The sequence below is a fragment of the Eucyclogobius newberryi genome, unplaced genomic scaffold (genome assembly GCF_026437365.1).
Source record: "Eucyclogobius newberryi isolate DKJ021-1_F unplaced genomic scaffold, fEucNew1.0.hap1 SCAF_11, whole genome shotgun sequence".
In the NCBI taxonomy this organism is placed as follows: domain Eukaryota; kingdom Metazoa; phylum Chordata; class Actinopteri; order Gobiiformes; family Gobiidae; genus Eucyclogobius; species Eucyclogobius newberryi.
Genome location: NW_027315735.1, coordinates 11,124,255 through 11,141,051, shown reverse-complemented (window position 1 = coordinate 11,141,051; position 16,797 = coordinate 11,124,255). Strand labels below are relative to the sequence as shown.

The 16,797-nt window shown below is 44.8% G+C and overlaps 18 non-coding genes across 18 annotated transcripts; 6 read left to right on the top strand and 12 right to left on the bottom strand.

Moving 5' to 3' along the window:
- Positions 1-852: 852 nt before the first annotated feature.
- On the bottom strand, positions 853-924 carry trnaw-cca (transfer RNA tryptophan (anticodon CCA)). Its single transcript has one exon. It is a non-coding gene; the product is annotated as a tRNA-Trp (tRNA).
- Positions 925-1,628: 704 nt separating this feature from the next.
- trnal-aag (transfer RNA leucine (anticodon AAG)) lies at positions 1,629-1,710 on the bottom strand. The gene has a single exon. It is a non-coding gene; the product is annotated as a tRNA-Leu (tRNA).
- Positions 1,711-1,885: 175 nt separating this feature from the next.
- trnae-uuc (transfer RNA glutamic acid (anticodon UUC)) lies at positions 1,886-1,957 on the top strand. The gene has a single exon. It is a non-coding gene; the product is annotated as a tRNA-Glu (tRNA).
- A 903-nt stretch (positions 1,958-2,860) lies between these two features.
- trnaw-cca (transfer RNA tryptophan (anticodon CCA)) lies at positions 2,861-2,932 on the bottom strand. The gene has a single exon. It is a non-coding gene; the product is annotated as a tRNA-Trp (tRNA).
- A 705-nt stretch (positions 2,933-3,637) lies between these two features.
- trnal-aag (transfer RNA leucine (anticodon AAG)) lies at positions 3,638-3,719 on the bottom strand. Its single transcript has one exon. It is a non-coding gene; the product is annotated as a tRNA-Leu (tRNA).
- Positions 3,720-3,895: 176 nt separating this feature from the next.
- On the top strand, positions 3,896-3,967 carry trnae-uuc (transfer RNA glutamic acid (anticodon UUC)). The gene has a single exon. It is a non-coding gene; the product is annotated as a tRNA-Glu (tRNA).
- Positions 3,968-4,821: 854 nt separating this feature from the next.
- Positions 4,822-4,894, bottom strand: trnaw-cca (transfer RNA tryptophan (anticodon CCA)). The gene has a single exon. It is a non-coding gene; the product is annotated as a tRNA-Trp (tRNA).
- Positions 4,895-5,599: 705 nt separating this feature from the next.
- trnal-aag (transfer RNA leucine (anticodon AAG)) lies at positions 5,600-5,681 on the bottom strand. Its single transcript has one exon. It is a non-coding gene; the product is annotated as a tRNA-Leu (tRNA).
- A 176-nt stretch (positions 5,682-5,857) lies between these two features.
- Positions 5,858-5,929, top strand: trnae-uuc (transfer RNA glutamic acid (anticodon UUC)). Its single transcript has one exon. It is a non-coding gene; the product is annotated as a tRNA-Glu (tRNA).
- A 904-nt stretch (positions 5,930-6,833) lies between these two features.
- Positions 6,834-6,905, bottom strand: trnaw-cca (transfer RNA tryptophan (anticodon CCA)). Its single transcript has one exon. It is a non-coding gene; the product is annotated as a tRNA-Trp (tRNA).
- A 704-nt stretch (positions 6,906-7,609) lies between these two features.
- trnal-aag (transfer RNA leucine (anticodon AAG)) lies at positions 7,610-7,691 on the bottom strand. Its single transcript has one exon. It is a non-coding gene; the product is annotated as a tRNA-Leu (tRNA).
- Positions 7,692-7,867: 176 nt separating this feature from the next.
- On the top strand, positions 7,868-7,939 carry trnae-uuc (transfer RNA glutamic acid (anticodon UUC)). Its single transcript has one exon. It is a non-coding gene; the product is annotated as a tRNA-Glu (tRNA).
- Positions 7,940-8,845: 906 nt separating this feature from the next.
- trnaw-cca (transfer RNA tryptophan (anticodon CCA)) lies at positions 8,846-8,917 on the bottom strand. Its single transcript has one exon. It is a non-coding gene; the product is annotated as a tRNA-Trp (tRNA).
- Positions 8,918-9,621: 704 nt separating this feature from the next.
- On the bottom strand, positions 9,622-9,703 carry trnal-aag (transfer RNA leucine (anticodon AAG)). The gene has a single exon. It is a non-coding gene; the product is annotated as a tRNA-Leu (tRNA).
- A 176-nt stretch (positions 9,704-9,879) lies between these two features.
- On the top strand, positions 9,880-9,951 carry trnae-uuc (transfer RNA glutamic acid (anticodon UUC)). Its single transcript has one exon. It is a non-coding gene; the product is annotated as a tRNA-Glu (tRNA).
- Positions 9,952-10,854: 903 nt separating this feature from the next.
- trnaw-cca (transfer RNA tryptophan (anticodon CCA)) lies at positions 10,855-10,926 on the bottom strand. The gene has a single exon. It is a non-coding gene; the product is annotated as a tRNA-Trp (tRNA).
- Positions 10,927-11,631: 705 nt separating this feature from the next.
- trnal-aag (transfer RNA leucine (anticodon AAG)) lies at positions 11,632-11,713 on the bottom strand. The gene has a single exon. It is a non-coding gene; the product is annotated as a tRNA-Leu (tRNA).
- A 176-nt stretch (positions 11,714-11,889) lies between these two features.
- trnae-uuc (transfer RNA glutamic acid (anticodon UUC)) lies at positions 11,890-11,961 on the top strand. The gene has a single exon. It is a non-coding gene; the product is annotated as a tRNA-Glu (tRNA).
- The last annotated feature ends 4,836 nt before the right edge of the window (positions 11,962-16,797 follow it).

The following is a 16,797-nucleotide window of genomic DNA, read 5'->3' as shown; positions in this document are numbered from 1 at the left end:
ATCTGCGTTCGTTCGACCCGTCCTTCAGACCTTCAAAGTCCTTTCTCTAGCTCTCCCTCCTCTCTCTTTGTTTTTATTTGTCACTCTCCCTTCTTTTATTTGTTTTTTTTTTAAATACGGTATAGCGTAAAAAACACATACTTTGAAGACGTACAAATACAGTAGGTGGCGGTAAATGCACCTTTTCAGTTGGCGGCCACCCGCCATTAAAAGTAACACAACAACAAAGACTTCATGCGCAAACTCTGGAAGTGTAACTGAAATCCCGCCACTCTAAAATATAGGAAAAATTGCAACTTTGACCAAAATTCCGGAGAAAAATACACGCCGGAATACCAAAAGCAACAGCAAGAATCACACGAGGGGGGGGGGGGGGCGGACGGACCCCTGAATGATGCAAATCGGACAAGAAATGCGACCAGCGAAACTGTGCAAAAAAACACGTTTCTATAATGATTCTCAAACCATGTTCCGTGTGCATGGAACTTTAGATATCAATTACAGGCGCCGATTTGCGACACGGCACTGCAAACGCACGAGTCTTTGCGATGGTGGTATAGTGGTAAGCATAGCTGCCTTCCAAGCAATTGACCTGGGTTCGATTCCCGGCCGTCGCATGCTTTACATTTGATTTATACTTGTGTATATGCTGTTTCATTCACAACTAAAGCTCTCAGAGGGCAATGGCCAAACTGTCAAACAGTTGAGTATTAGAGGCCAATGCAAATGACGTGCATTTGAACTAATCCTCTTGGCAGGTCGCATCATTGCGGAGTGACAGGTATGAAACAGCCCCAAAACATGAATGAGTGAATGCTGGTCACCCACTATAACAAGAATCAATAAAGTACATGACCCTGACGTGATTTGAACACGCAACCTTCTGATCTGGAGTCAGACGCGCTACCGTTGCGCCACAGAGTCAGCCCGAGTATCGTTTCTTATGGCGCTGTGTGTCGATGTAAAGGAAATGCTCAAATAAGCTCTATTTTCAAAATCAAAAAGGTTTTCTGGCAATTGTCAGTGAACAAAATTCCCAAACTACAAGCGTACTTCGGTGGTAAGGTGCAACATAGCATTTTAGCCTAAGTTCACGATGTTTATAACACATCAGATTATTCAGCAACGCCTTGACAGGGATGACTAATGAGGCCAAAGAGTTATTTTGGGGTCTCCCCACGTAGATTTAAATCCCGAGAGTAATGGCTTCTTCTGCTCAAGTGTGTGATGGGATTTTGTTTACTTTGCCAGTGCCCCATTTTTAAGCCTATGGCTTTTGATTTCTTTCTTTCGAGCGATCGAGCGATCGATCAATCGATCGATCGATCTTTGCAAAGTAAATAAGTATTCAACTGCAGACTCTTGATTGACATTGCCATCCCTCTGAACTTTACAACTATGCGCTTGGGCCTCAAAACTACTCCTAGGTTTCGGATCCTGCCAACAACGTGGTTTATGTTGTTCCCGTACGGGCCCCTGCTGGCAGGCCATTTGGAGGAAGTAAAGAATCCCTGGTTGGTTTATGACCAGGGCCAAATTTAGAAAATATATTTCATGATAGCTAAACTCAAACGGAAGACATCACACAGCATGCTAACTTCCTTGCTCTCGACGCTTGGCGTGAGAACTGGCAGCGGTGGGATTTGAACCCACGCCTCCGAAGAGACTGGAGCCTTAATCCAGCGCCTTAGACCACTCGGCCACGCTACCTGTTGCACTGTTGTAAGCCTCATCAGCTTGACCGGTTCTAACCAAGCAGTGTATGTGATCTTTGCAACGTGGATCTGATGACGCTGCTTGTAAGAGACCACGATTGCCCTCAGAAGTACGAAACACAAATCACGGAAGTGGCTCGGTAAATCGACCAATAGAACAAGCAATTGTTTCCCATATGGTTTAGCGGTTAGGATTCCTAGTTTTCACCCAGGTGGCCCGGGTTCAACTCCCGGTATGGGAAAGTCTTTGTGGTAAGCTTCCTTTTTATTAATCCCTCATGAGGGTAATTTATTATCTGCGTTCGTTCGACCCGTCCTTCAGACCTTCAAAGTCCTTTCTCTAGCTCTCCCTCCTCTCTCTTTGTTTTTATTTGTCACTCTCCCTTCTTTTATTTGTTTTTTTTTTAAATACGGTATAGCGTAAAAAACACATACTTTGAAGACGTACAAATACAGTAGGTGGCGGTAAATGCACCTTTTCAGTTGGCGGCCAACCGCCATTAAAAGTAACACAACAACAAAGACTTCATGCGCAAACTCTGGAAGTGTAACTGAAATCCCGCCACTCTAAAATATAGGAAAAATTGCAACTTTGACCAAAATTCCGGAGAAAAATACACGCCGGAATACCAAAAGCAACAGCAAGAATCACACGAGGGGGGGGGGGGGGGGACGGACCCCTGAATGATGCAAATCGGACAAGAAATGCGACCAGCGAAACTGTGCAAAAAAACACGTTTCTATAATGATTCTCAAACCATGTTCCGTGTGCATGGAACTTTAGATATCAATTACAGGCGCCGATTTGCGACACGGCACTGCAGGCGCACGAGTCTTTGCGATGGTGGTATAGTGGTAAGCATAGCTGCCTTCCAAGCAATTGACGTGGGTTCGATTCCCGGCCGTCGCATGCTTTACATTTGATTTATACTTGTGTATATGCTGTTTCATTCACAACTAAAGCTCTCAGAGGGCAATGGCCAAACTGTCAAACAGTTGAGTATTAGAGGCCAATGCAAATGACGTGCATTTGAACTAATCCTCTTGGCAGGTCGCATCATTGCGGAGTGACAGGTATGAAACAGCCCCAAAACATGAATGAGTGAATGCTGGTCACCCACTATAACAAGAATCAATAAAGTACATGACCCTGACGTGATTTGAACACACAACCTTCTGATCTGGAGTCAGACGCGCTACCGTTGCGCCACAGAGTCAGCCCGAGTAGTCCGGTCCTATGGCGCTGTGTGTCGATGTAAAGGAAATGCTCAAATAAGCTCTATTTTCAAAATCAAAAAGGTTTTCTGGCAATTGTCAGTGAACAAAATTCCCAAACTACAAGCGTACTTCGGTGGTAAGGTGCAACATAGCATTTTAGCCTAAGTTCACGATGTTTATAACACATCAGATTATTCAGCAACGCCTTGACAGGGATGACTAATGAGGCCAAAGAGTTATTTTGGGGTCTCCCCACGTAGATTTAAATCCCGAGAGTAATGGCTTCTTCTGCTCAAGTGTGTGATGGGATTTTGTTTACTTTGCCAGTGCCCCATTTTTAAGCCTATGGCTTTTGATTTCTTTCTTTCGAGCGATCGAGCGATCGATCAATCGATCGATCGATCTTTGCAAAGTAAATAAGTATTCAACTGCAGACTCTTGATTGACATTGCCATCCCTCTGAACTTTACAACTATGCGCTTGGGCCTCAAAACTACTCCTAGGTTTCGGATCCTGCCAACAACGTGGTTTATGTTGTTCCCGTACGGGCCCCTGCTGGCAGGCCATTTGGAGGAAGTAAAGAATCCCTGGTTGGTTTATGACCAGGGCCAAATTTAGAAAATATATTTCATGATAGCTAAACTCAAAGGGAAGACATCACACAGCCTGCTAACTTCCTTGCTCTCGACGCTTGGCGTGAGAACTGGCAGCGGTGGGATTTGAACCCACGCCTCCGAAGAGACTGGAGCCTTAATCCAGCGCCTTAGACCACTCGGCCACGCTACCTGTTGCACTGTTGAAAGCCTCATCAGCTTGACCGGTTCTAACCAAGCAGTGTATGTGATCTTTGCAACGTGGATCTGATGACGCTGCTTGTAAGAGACCACGATTGCCCTCAGAAGTACGAAACACATAATCACGGAAGTGGCTCGGTAAATCGACCAATAGAAACAGCAATTGTTTCCCATATGGTCTAGCGGTTAGGATTCCTGGTTTTCACCCAGGTGGCCCGGGTTCAACTCCCGGTATGGGAAAGTCTTTGTGGTAAGCTTCCTTTTTATTAATCCCTCATGAGGGTAATTTATTATCTGCGTTCGTTCGACCCGTCCTTCAGACCTTCAAAGTCCTTTCTCTATCTCTCCCTCCTCTCTCTTTGTTTTTATTTGTCACTCTCCCTTCTTTTATTTGTTTTTTTTTAAATACGGTATAGCGTAAAAAACACATACTTTGAAGACGTACAAATACAGTAGGTGGCGGTAAATGCACCTTTTCAGTTGGCGGCCACCCGCCATTAAAAGTAACACAACAACAAAGACTTCATGCGCAAACTCTGGAAGTGTAACTGAAATCCCGCCACTCTAAAATATAGGAAAAATTGCAACTTTGACCAAAATTCCGGAGAAAAATACACGCCGGAATACCAAAAGCAACAGCAAGAATCACACGAGGGGGGGGGGGGGGGGGGCGGACGGACCCCTGAATGATGCAAATCGGACAAGAAATGCGACCAGCGAAACTGTGCAAAAAAACACGTTTCTATAATGATTCTCAAACCATGTTCCGTGTGCATGGAACTTTAGATATCAATTACAGGCGCCGATTTGCGACACGGCACTGCAGGCGCACGAGTCTTTGCGATTCCCGGCCGTCGCATGCTTTACATTTGATTTATACTTGTGTATATGCAGTTTCATTCACAACTAAAGCTCTCAGAGGGCAATGGCCAAACTGTCAAACAGTTGAGTATTAGAGGCCAATGCAAATGACGTGCATTTGAACTAATCCTCTTGGCAGGTCGCATCATTGCGGAGTGACAGGTATGAAACAGCCCCAAAACATGAATGAGTGAATGCTGGTCACCCACTATAACAAGAATCAATAAAGTACATGACCCTGACGTGATTTGAAACACGCAACCTTCTGATCTGGAGTCAGACGCGCTACCGTTGCGCCACAGAGTCAGCCCGAGTAGTCCGGTCCTATGGCGCTGTGTGTCGATGTAAAGGAAATGCTCAAATACGCTCTATTTTCAAAATCAAAAAGGTTTTCTGGCAATTGTCAGTGAACAAAATTCCCAAACTACAAGCGTACTTCGGTGGTAAGGTGCAACATAGCATTTTAGCCTAAGTTCACGATGTTTATAACACATCAGATTATTCAGCAACGCCTTGACAGGGATGACTAATGAGGCCAAAGAGTTATTTTGGGGTCTCCCCACGTAGATTTAAATCCCGAGAGTAATGGCTTCTTCTGCTCAAGTGTGTGATGGGATTTTGTTTACTTTGCAAGTGCCCCATTTTTAAGCCTATGGCTTTTGATTTCTTTCTTTCGAGCGATCGAGCGATCGATCAATCGATCGATCGATCTTTGCAAAGTAAATAAGTATTCAACTGCAGACTCTTGATTGACATTGCCATCCCTCTGAACTTTACAACTATGCACTTGGGCCTCAAAACTACTCCTAGGTTTCGGATCCTGCCAACAACGTGGTTTATGTTGTTCCCGTACGGGCCCCTGCTGGCAGGCCATTTGGAGGAAGTAAAGAATCCCTGGTTGGTTTATGACCAGGGCCAAATTTAGAAAATATATTTCATGATAGCTAAACTCAAACGGAAGACATCACACAGCCTGCTAACTTCTTTGCTCTCGACGCTTGGCGTGAGAACTGGCAGCGGTGGGATTTGAACCCACGCCTCCGAAGAGACTGGAGCCTTAATCCAGCGCCTTAGACCACTCGGCCACGCTACCTGTTGCACTGTTGAAAGCCTCATCAGCTTGACCGGTTCTAACCAAGCAGTGTATGTGATCTTTGCAACGTGGATCTGATGACGCTGCTTGTAAGAGACCACGATTGCCCTCAGAAGTACGAAACACATAATCACGGAAGTGGCTCGGTAAATCGACCAATAGAACAAGCAATTGTTTCCCATATGGTCTAGCGGTTAGGATTCCTGGTTTTCACCCAGGTGGCCCGGGTTCAACTCCCGGTATGGGAAAGTCTTTGTGGTAAGCTTCCTTTTTATTAATCCCTCATGAGGGTAATTTATTATCTGCGTTCGTTCGACCCGTCCTTCAGACCTTCAAAGTCCTTTCTCTATCTCTCCCTCCTCTCTCTTTGTTTTTATTTGTCACTCTCCCTTCTTTTATTTGTTTTTTTTTTAAATACGGTATAGCGTAAAAAACACATACTTTGAAGACGTACAAATACAGTAGGTGGCGGTAAATGCACCTTTTCAGTTGGCGGCCACCCGCCATTAAAAGTAACACAACAACAAAGACTTCATGCGCAAACTCTGGAAGTGTAACTGAAATCCCGCCACTCTAAAATATAGGAAAAATTGCAACTTTGACCAAAATTCCGGAGAAAAATACACGCCGGAATACCAAAAGCAACAGCAAGAATCACACGAGGGGGGGGGGGGGGCGGACGGACCCCTGAATGATGCAAATCGGACAAGAAATGCGACCAGCGAAACTGTGCAAAAAAACACGTTTCTATAATGATTCTCAAACCATGTTCCGTGTGCATGGAACTTTAGATATCAATTACAGGCGCCGATTTGCGACACGGCACTGCAAGCACGTGAGTCTTTGCGATGGTGGTATAGTGGTAAGCATAGCTGCCTTCCAAGCAATTGACCTGGGTTCGATTCCCGGCCGTCGCATGCTTTACATTTGATTTATACTTGTGTATATGCAGTTTCATTCACAACTAAAGCTCTCAGAGGGCAATGGCCAAACTGTCAAACAGTTGAGTATTAGAGGCCAATGCAAATGACGTGCATTTGAACTAATCCTCTTGGCAGGTCGCATCATTGCGGAGTGACAGGTATGAAACAGCCCCAAAACATGAATGAGTGAATGCTGGTCACCCACTATAACAAGAATCAATAAAGTACATGACCCTGACGTGATTTGAACACGCAACCTTCTGATCTGGAGTCAGACGCGCTATCGTTGCGCCACAGAGTCAGCCCGAGTAGTCCGGTCCTATGGCGCTGTGTGTCGATGTAAAGGAAATGCTCAAATAAGCTCTATTTTCAAAATCAAAAAGGTTTTCTGGCAATTGTCAGTGAACAAAATTCCCAAACTACAAGCGTACTTCGGTGGTAAGGTGCAACATAGCATTTTAGCCTAAGTTCACGATGTTTATAACACATCAGATTATTCAGCAACGCCTTGACAGGGATGACTAATGAGGCCAAAGAGTTATTTTGGGGTCTCCCCACGTAGATTTAAATCCCGAGAGTAATGGCTTCTTCTGCTCAAGTGTGTGATGGGATTTTGTTTACTTTGCCAGTGCCCCATTTTTAAGCCTATGGCTTTTGATTTCTTTCTTTCGAGCGATCGAGCGATCGATCAATCGATCGATCGATCTTTGCAAAGTAAATAAGTATTCAACTGCAGACTCTTGATTGACATTGCCATCCCTCTGAACTTTACAACTATCATTTGGGCCTCAAAACTACTCCTAGGTTTCGGATCCTGCCAACAACGTGGTTTATGTTGTTCCCGTACGGGCCCCTGCTGGCAGGCCATTTGGAGGAAGTAAAGAATCCCTGGTTGGTTTATGACCAGGGCCAAATTTAGAAAATATATTTCATGATAGCTAAACTCAAACGGAAGACATCACACAGCCTGCTAACTTCCTTGCTCTCGACGCTTGGCGTGAGAACTGGCAGCGGTGGGATTTGAACCCACGCCTCCGAAGAGACTGGAGCCTTAATCCAGCGCCTTAGACCACTCGGCCACGCTACCTGTTGCACTGGTGAAAGCCTCATCAGCTTGAACGGTTCTAACCAAGCAGTGTATGTGATCTTTGCAACGTGGATCTGATGACGCTGCTTGTAAGAGACCACGATTGCCCTCAGAAGTACGAAACACATAATCACGGAAGTGGCTCGGTAAATCGACCAATAGAACCAGCAATTGTTTCCCATATGGTCTAGCGGTTAGGATTCCTGGTTTTCACCCAGGTGGCCCGGGTTCAACTCCCGGTATGGGAAAGTCTTTGTGGTAAGCTTCCTTTTTATTAATCCCTCATGAGGGTAATTTATTATCTGCGTTCGTTCGACCCGTCCTTCAGACCTTCAAAGTCCTTTCTCTAGCTCTCCCTCCTCTCTCTTTGTTTTTATTTGTCACTCTCCCTTCTTTTATTTGTTTTTTTTTTAAATACGGTATAGCGTAAAAAACACATACTTTGAAGACGTACAAATACAGTAGGTGGCGGTAAATGCACCTTTTCAGTTGGCGGCCACCCGCCATTAAAAGTAACACAACAACAAAGACTTCATGCGCAAACTCTGGAAGTGTAACTGAAATCCCGCCACTCTAAAATATAGGAAAAATTGCAACTTTGACCAAAATTCCGGAGAAAAATACACGCCGGAATACCAAAAGCAACAGCAAGAATCACACGAGGGGGGGGGGGGGGGGCGGACGGACCCCTGAATGATGCAAATCGGACAAGAAATGCGACCAGCGAAACTGTGCAAAAAAACACGTTTCTATAATGATTCTCAAACCATGTTCCGTGTGCATGGAACTTTAGATATCAATTACAGGCGCCGATTTGCGACACGGCACTGCAGGCGCACGAGTCTTTGCGATGGTGGTATAGTGGTAAGCATAGCTGCCTTCCAAGCAATTGACCTGGGTTCGATTCCCGGCCGTCGCATGCTTTACATTTGATTTATACTTGTGTATATGCTGTTTCATTCACAACTAAAGCTCTCAGAGGGCAATGGCCAAACTGTCAAACAGTTGAGTATTAGAGGCCAATGCAAATGACGTGCATTTGAGCTAATCCTCTTGGCAGGTCGCATCATTGCGGAGTGACAGGTATGAAACAGCCCCAAAACATGAATGAGTGAATGCTGGTCACCCACTATAACAAGAATCAATAAAGTACATGACCCTGACGTGATTTGAACACGCAACCTTCTGATCTGGAGTCAGACGCGCTACCGTTGCGCCACAGAGTCAGCCCGAGTATCGTTTCTTATGGCGCTGTGTGTCGATGTAAAGGAAATGCTCAAATAAGCTCTATTTTCAAAATCAAAAAGGTTTTCTGGCAATTGTCAGTGAACAAAATTCCCAAACTACAAGCGTACTTCGGTGGTAAGGTGCAACATAGCATTTTAGCCTAAGTTCACGATGTTTATAACACATCAGATTATTCAGCAACGCCTTGACAGGGATGACTAATGAGGCCAAAGAGTTATTTTGGGGTCTCCCCACGTAGATTTAAATCCCGAGAGTAATGGCTTCTTCTGCTCAAGTGTGTGATGGGATTTTGTTTACTTTGCCAGTGCCCCATTTTTAAGCCTATGGCTTTTGATTTCTTTCTTTCGAGCGATCGAGCGATCGATCAATCGATCGATCGATCTTTGCAAAGTAAATAAGTATTCAACTGCAGACTCTTGATTGACATTGCCATCCCTCTGAACTTTACAACTATGCGCTTGGGCCTCAAAACTACTCCTAGGTTTCGGATCCTGCCAACAACGTGGTTTATGTTGTTCCCGTACGGGCCCCTGCTGGCAGGCCATTTGGAGGAAGTAAAGAATCCCTGGTTGGTTTATGACCAGGGCCAAATTTAGAAAATATATTTCATGATAGCTAAACTCAAATGGAAGACATCACACAGCCTGCTAACTTCCTTGCTCTCGACGCTTGGCGTGAGAACTGGCAGCGGTGGGATTTGAACCCACGCCTCCGAAGAGACTGGAGCCTTAATCCAGCGCCTTAGACCACTCGGCCACGCTACCTGTTGCACTGGTGAAAGCCTCATCAGCTTGACCGGTTCTAACCAAGCAGTGTATGTGATCTTTGCAACGTGGATCTGATGACGCTGCTTGTAAGAGACCACGATTGCCCTCAGAAGTACGAAACACATAATCACGGAAGTGGCTCGGTAAATCGACCAATAGAACAAGCAATTGTTTCCCATATGGTCTAGCGGTTAGGATTCCTAGTTTTCACCCAGGTGGCCCGGGTTCAACTCCCGGTATGGGAAAGTCTTTGTGGTAAGCTTCCTTTTTATTAATCCCTCATGAGGGTAATTTATTATCTGCGTTCGTTCGACCCGTCCTTCAGACCTTCAAAGTCCTTTCTCTAGCTCTCCCTCCTCTCTCTTTGTTTTTATTTGTCACTCTCCCTTCTTTTATTTGTTTTTTTTTTTAAATACGGTATAGCGTAAAAAACACATACTTTGAAGACGTACAAATACAGTAGGTGGCGGTAAATGCACCTTTTCAGTTGGCGGCCACCCGCCATTAAAAGTAACACAACAACAAAGACTTCATGCGCAAACTCTGGAAGTGTAACTGAAATCCCGCCACTCTAAAATATAGGAAAAATTGCAACTTTGACCAAAATTCCGGAGAAAATTACACGCCGGAATACCAAAAGCAACAGCAAGAATCACACGAGGGGGGGGGGGGCGGACGGACCCCTGAATGATGCAAATCGGACAAGAAATGCGACCAGCGAAACTGTGCAAAAAAACACGTTTCTATAATGATTCTCAAACCATGTTCCGTGTGCATGGAACTTTAGATATCAATTACAGGCGCCGATTTGCGACACGGCACTGCAGGCGCATGAGTCTTTGCGATGGTGGTATAGTGGTAAGCATAGCTGCCTTCCAAGCAATTGACCTTGGTTCGATTCCCGGCCGTCGCATGCTTTACATTTGATTTATACTTGTGTATATGCTGTTTCATTCACAACTAAAGCTCTCAGAGGGCAATGGCCAAACTGTCAAACAGTTGAGTATTAGAGGCCAATGCAAATGACGTGCATTTGAACTAATCCTCTTGGCAGGTCGCATCATTGCGGAGTGACAAGTATGAAACAGCCCCAAAACATGAATGAGTGAATGCTGGTCACCCACTATAACAAGAATCAATAAAGTACATGACCCTGACGTGATTTGAACACACAACCTTCTGATCTGGAGTCAGACGCGCTACCGTTGCGCCACAGAGTCAGCCCGAGTAGTCCGGTCCTATGGCGCTGTGTGTCGATGTAAAGGAAATGCTCAAATAAGCTCTATTTTCAAAATCAAAAAGGTTTTCTGGCAATTGTCAGTGAACAAAATTCCCAAACTACAAGCGTACTTCGGTGGTAAGGTGCAACATAGCATTTTAGCCTAAGTTCACGATGTTTATAACACATCAGATTATTCAGCAACGCCTTGACAGGGATGACTAATGAGGCCAAAGAGTTATTTTGGGGTCTCCCCACGTAGATTTAAATCCCGAGAGTAATGGCTTCTTCTGCTCAAGTGTGTGATGGGATTTTGTTTACTTTGCCAGTGCCCCATTTTTAAGCCTATGGCTTTTGATTTCTTTCTTTCGAGCGATCGAGCGATCGATCAATCGATCGATCGATCTTTGCAAAGTAAATAAGTATTCAACTGCAGACTCTTGATTGACATTGCCATCCCTCTGAACTTTACAACTATGCGCTTGGGCCTCAAAACTACTCCTAGGTTTCGGATCCTGCCAACAACGTGGTTTATGTTGTTCCCGTACGGGCCCCTGCTGGCAGGCCATTTGGAGGAAGTAAAGAATCCCTGGTTGGTTTATGACCAGGGCCAAATTTAGAAAATATATTTCATGATAGCTAAACTCAAATGGAAGACATCACACAGCCTGCTAACTTCCTTGCTCTCGACGCTTGGCGTGAGAACTGGCAGCGGTGGGATTTGAACCCACGCCTCCGAAGAGACTGGAGCCTTAATCCAGCGCCTTAGACCACTCGGCCACGCTACCTGTTGCACTGGTGAAAGCCTCATCAGCTTGACCGGTTCTAACCAAGCAGTGTATGTGATCTTTGCAACGTGGATCTGATGACGCTGCTTGTAAGAGACCACGATTGCCCTCAGAAGTACGAAACACATAATCACGGAAGTGGCTCGGTAAATCGACCAATAGAACAAGCAATTGTTTCCCATATGGTCTAGCGGTTAGGATTCCTAGTTTTCACCCAGGTGCCCCGGGTTCAACTCCCGGTATGGGAAAGTCTTTGTGGTAAGCTTCCTTTTTATTAATCCCTCATGAGGGTAATTTATTATCTGCGTTCGTTCGACCCGTCCTTCAGACCTTCAAAGTCCTTTCTCTAGCTCTCCCTCCTCTCTCTTTGTTTTTATTTGTCACTCTCCCTTCTTTTATTTGTTTTTTTTTTTAAATACGGTATAGCGTAAAAAACACATACTTTGAAGACGTACAAATACAGTAGGTGGCGGTAAATGCACCTTTTCAGTTGGCGGCCACCCGCCATTAAAAGTAACACAACAACAAAGACTTCATGCGCAAACTCTGGAAGTGTAACTGAAATCCCGCCACTCTAAAATATAGGAAAAATTGCAACTTTGACCAAAATTCCGGAGAAAATTACACGCCGGAATACCAAAAGCAACAGCAAGAATCACACGAGGGGGGGGGGGGCGGACGGACCCCTGAATGATGCAAATCGGACAAGAAATGCGACCAGCGAAACTGTGCAAAAAAACACGTTTCTATAATGATTCTCAAACCATGTTCCGTGTGCATGGAACTTTAGATATCAAATCAAATCAAATCAAATCAATTTATTTTTGTAAGGCCCAAAATCACAACAACAGTTGCCTCTGAGGGCCACAGGGAGAAATGAATCAACAATGTCTGTGGTGGCGAGGGACGATGTCCCAGGGTCCTCTGTCCTTAGACTCTCCTTCTCGGCCAGGAAAAACTACAAAAAAACCTCTTTGGGAAAAAAGCGTAGAAACCTGGAGGAGTTCCAGTGAAGGAGAGATCCGACTCTCACAGACGGACAGACGGACACAAGGAGACTGGAGCTGGACCCACTCTTCAGGCAGATGAGGGACCGACTGAGGCGAACTGGACCCACTCTTCAGGCAGATGAGGGACCGACTGAGGCGAACTGGACCCACTCTTCAGGCAGATGAGGGACCGTCTGAGTCGAGCTGGACCCACTCTTCAGGCAGAAGAGGGACCGTCTGAGTCGAGCTGGACCCACTCTTCAGGCAGAAGAGGGACCGTCGGAGGCGAGCTGGACCCACTCTTCAGGCAGACGAGGGACCGTCGGAGGCGAGCTGGACCCACTCTTCAGGCAGATGAGGGACCGACTGAGGCGAACTGGAGCCACTCTTCAGGCAGATGAGGGACCGTCCACACAGGGCAGGGACCACTTCACCAGGGGAGGGGCATCTGGGTCCACAGGTCCTCAGGAGTGAGAGAAAGAAAAAGAAGGCGGTGAACAGTTTGCAAGTGGAATCAAAAAATAAATATTGTTTGATAGCATAAGTAGTCAGAAGAAGAAGAGGATAGTGCTCAAGCTGCCATACTTTCCCCAGCATAGTTACTCCTAGGGCAGCGTAGCTGAAGCTGTGGGTTTATCTTTCTGTTCCTAACTACTCTGACCATAAGCGATTTCGAAGAGGAACGTTTTAAGCCTGGACTTAAATGAAGAGACTGTGTCAGCATATTTAACATGGGTCGGGAGCTGATTCCATAACACAGGAGCTTGGTAGCTAAACGCTCTACCTCCTACAGTACTTTTAGAGACTCTTGGCACCACCAGAAGGCCAGCATTCTGAGAGCGAAGAGCTCTGTTTGGATGATATGGTTCTATAGCATCTTTGAGGTAGGATGGGGCCATGTCATTTATGGCTTTGTAGGTCAAGAGTAGAATTTTGAATTTGATTCTAGACTCGACGGGGAGCCAGTGAAGAGACTTCAGCACTGGCGTAATGTGCTCTCTTCTTTTTGTTCCTGTTAGTAATCTTGCTGCTGCATTTTGAACCAGTTGAAAGCTTTTTATGGAGCTTTTAGGACACGCTGCAAGCAGGGAGTTACAGTAGTCTAATCTAGTCGTTACAAATGCATGGATAAGTTTTTCAGCATCACTTTTAGGCAGGATTCTTCTGATTTTGGCGATGTTGCGCAAATGGAAATAGGCTGTTTTACAAGCTTGATTTATATGAGCTTTAAATGAGAGCTCCTGGTCAAATAAGACTCCAAGGTTTCTTACAGTAGAACTGGAGGCTACACTGACATTGTCCAGTGTGACTATCTGCTCAGATAGAGCGTCTCGTAGATGCTTAGGGCCAAGCACAATGACCTCGGTTTTTTCAGGGTTAAGAAGCAGGTAGTTTAGTGTCATCCAGGTTTTTATCTCCTTCACACAAGTACTAAGTCTGTCTACTTGATCGCTCTGATCAGGTTTCATTGATAAATACAGCTGAGTGTCGTCTGCATAGCAGTGGAAGTTAATGCCATGCTTTCTAATAATGTTGCCTAATGGTAGCATATAAAGAGTAAACAGAATTGGACCGAGTACCGAACCCTGTGGCACACCGTAAATTACTTTAGAGCTTGGTGAGGAGCTCTGGTTTACATTAACAAATTGGAACCTATCAGATAGATAGGATTTAAACCAGCTGAGGGCTGTTCCTCCAACACCTACATCACATTCTAACCTCTGCAGTAGAATGTTGTGGTCGATGGTGTCAAACGCTGCGCTGAGGTCCAACAGGACCAGGATTGAGACCAGTCCATCGTCAGCGGCTAATAACAAATCATTTGTGACTTTAACTAGTGCAGTTTCAGTGCTGTGGTGGGCTCTGAACCCTGACTGGAAAACTTCAAATAAGTTATTGTCCTGCAGGTGGCGACAAAGCTGTTTTACTACAACTTTTTCAAGGATTTTAGAGACGAAGGGAAGATTTGAAATAGGTCTGTAGTTTACCAATAGGTCGGGATCTAGATTAGGCTTTTTCAGAAGAGGTTTAATGACTGCATGTTTGAAGGACTGTGGAACATAGCCACTTTGGAGTGAAGTATTTATTATATTAAGAATAGGGTCTATAATTAGGGGAAGAATGTCTTTGAGGAGTCTGCTTGGAATGGGGTCTAGGACACAAGATGAGCTTTTAGAGGACATAATGGCTGAAGTTATCTCTGCTTGATCAGCAGCTGTGAACCTTTCTAGGTTTACAGGTGGATTTATATGGGACGTTAGATTTACAGCTTGGGCTAGTTCAGGGCTAATAGCCGGGGTAATTTCATCTAATTTATCTCTGATTGTTTTTATTTTATTGTTAAAAAATAGGAGGAAATCATCAGAGCTAAGTGTAGCTGGGATTGAGGGCTCTACTGCACTGTGACAGTTTGTTAGCCTAGCTACAGTGCTGAAAAGGAATTTAGTGTTACTTTTGTTGACTTCTATTAGATTTGAATAATATCTGGTTTGGGCCTTATGCAGAGCCTGCTTATAGGACAGCAGGCAACTTTTCCATGCTTTTAGAGATTCTTCGGTGTGAGAGCGACGAAATAATCCCTCTAACTTTCTAACTTTTTGTTTATGTGAACGCAGTTCTTGGTTGTACCATGGGGAGGCGCGCTTTGGCCTAATGACCTTCTGTTTTAACGGCGCTACAACGTCAAGAGCAGACTTCAGAGAATTCATGGTCAAGTCGACACATTGATCACTTAAACTGGGACTAAAACTGTTCTCAGCAGGATCACATGACATGTCACTGAATATTGGCTCTATTATTTCTTTGAATTTTGAGATAGATTTTTCAGATATTGTCCTTTTCATTATAACTTTATTTTGTGGGACTGGATGATCTTTAAGAATAAACTGAAAGGTAATTAGGAAATGATCTGACAATATAGGGTTTTGAGGGAGGACAATGAGGTCACTAATCTCTGTTCCATACGTTAGGACAAGATCCAGAGTGTTCTTGTGAGTGTGAGTCGGTTTATTTACATTCTGAGTGAAACCAATGCTGTCTAACAAGGCGCTGAAGGCATTACTGAGAGCGTCATCACTCATGTTCACGTGGATATTAAAGTCTCCAACTATAACTATTTTATCCCAGGCTAACACTAAGTTTGATATAAAGTCAGAAAACTCTGTTAAAAACTCTGAATAGGGACCAGGAGGTCGGTAGATAACTATGAACAAAACTCCTTTTTGGTTTTTCATATTTAGACATGTGATCGACAGCATAAGGCTTTCAAATGAGTGAAATGCATTGTTAGTTTTAGGGCTCATGAGTAGGCTTGAGTGGGAGATCACTGCCACACCACCACCTCGGCCTGTGCTCCTGGCAGTCTGAAAGTTAACATGGGTGGGTGGGGTGGACTCATTTAGTCTGACGTAGTCGTCTTGTTGAAGCCACGTTTCAGTTAGAGCTAGAAGATCTATGTTATAGTCACTAATTAATTCATTAACTAAGAGCGATTTGGAGGAAATTGCTCTAATGTTTAGCAGTCCACATTTTACGTGTTTATTCATTTGTGTATTTGTGATTGTTATTTTCCTTAAGTTATTTGGTCTGACGCCTGAAATATTTTTTCTGAGATGTGACTTTTTGGCATTATTCGTACGAGGGACACGAGGGACACACACAGTCTCTATCTGTCTTGAATCTGAAGTCTTCACAGGTAACAGAACGGGCGAGAGTTCAGCGACAGAGGAGCGTCTTGAACTGCTGCTCTGCACCTGGGGCTCATCCCTAGATGGTCACTTAACACGACTAAGACTATCGGTCAAATTCCGAACTAATAGGGATGTACCCTCCGAAGTCGGATGGATGCCATCCCTGCGTATGAGCCCGGGCTTTCCCCAAAACGCACTCCAGTTATCAATAAAGACAACGTTGTTTTGAGGGCACCATCTGGATAACCAGTTGTTGAATGCTGAGAGACGGCTGTACAATTCAGCATTGATCCGATTGGGCAGGGGACCAGAAAATATTACAGTGTCCGACATCGACTTCGCTAGGTCACACACCGCGGCTACTTGAACTTTGAGCACCTCTGATTGTCTCCGCCGGGCGTCGTTA